This window comes from Plecotus auritus (genome assembly GCF_963455305.1).
Source record: "Plecotus auritus genome assembly, chromosome: 6".
Taxonomy (NCBI): domain Eukaryota; kingdom Metazoa; phylum Chordata; class Mammalia; order Chiroptera; family Vespertilionidae; genus Plecotus; species Plecotus auritus.
In genome coordinates, this window is record NC_137773.1 from 86,451,891 (window position 1) to 86,452,727 (window position 837).

Consider the following 837-nt stretch of genomic DNA (forward strand, 5'->3'; position numbering starts at 1 on the left):
TAGATCGGATGGCCGAACAGTGAAATGACCAACAGGACGACTGTCCAGATGACCTTCTGGACGACCTCCCAGATGAAGCCAGGGCTGCAAGGGCCGAGGTAGTCGCTGCAGCTGCGAGGGCTGAGCCCCTTCCACAAATTTCATGCATCGGGCCTCTAGTTATATATAATGCAGATGTAATAATATATATGGTGCAGATATAATTATATATATATTTATATACACACATATAGTGCAGATGTAATGTATATGGGTGCAGATGTAATATATAGTATAGATATAGTATATATATTGTAGGTGTAATATTATATATAGTACAGATGTAATAAAAAATGGCAAAAGTAGGTTTACAGTTGTTCATATGCTTATGGTTATTATAATAGCTTTATTAAAAAGAATGTCACAGTGGCACAGTGCACTTAGGTACAATCTCAAGTGTTCAAATTGCTGGCCTTCATTATTTACACATTCTTGCAGTCTACTTGCTTAACTCAAGCACAGAGTTCTTTACTGCCATCAATAAACCTACTTTTGCCCACTGCTGTATATGTAGTGAAGATGTAATGTTATATATATGATGCAGATATAATATATATATAATGCAGATGTAACATTATGTAGTTCAGATGCAGTGATATATATATATAGGGCAGATGCAGTGATATATATATATAGGGCAGATGTAATATATAGTGCATATGTAATAATATAGTGCAGATATAGTAACATATAGTGCAAATGTAATATATGTATTACAGAAGTAATACATGTAGTGTGGATATAATATTATGTATATCCTACATAATAAAGATGTAATATGCAAATGGTTGTTACGCC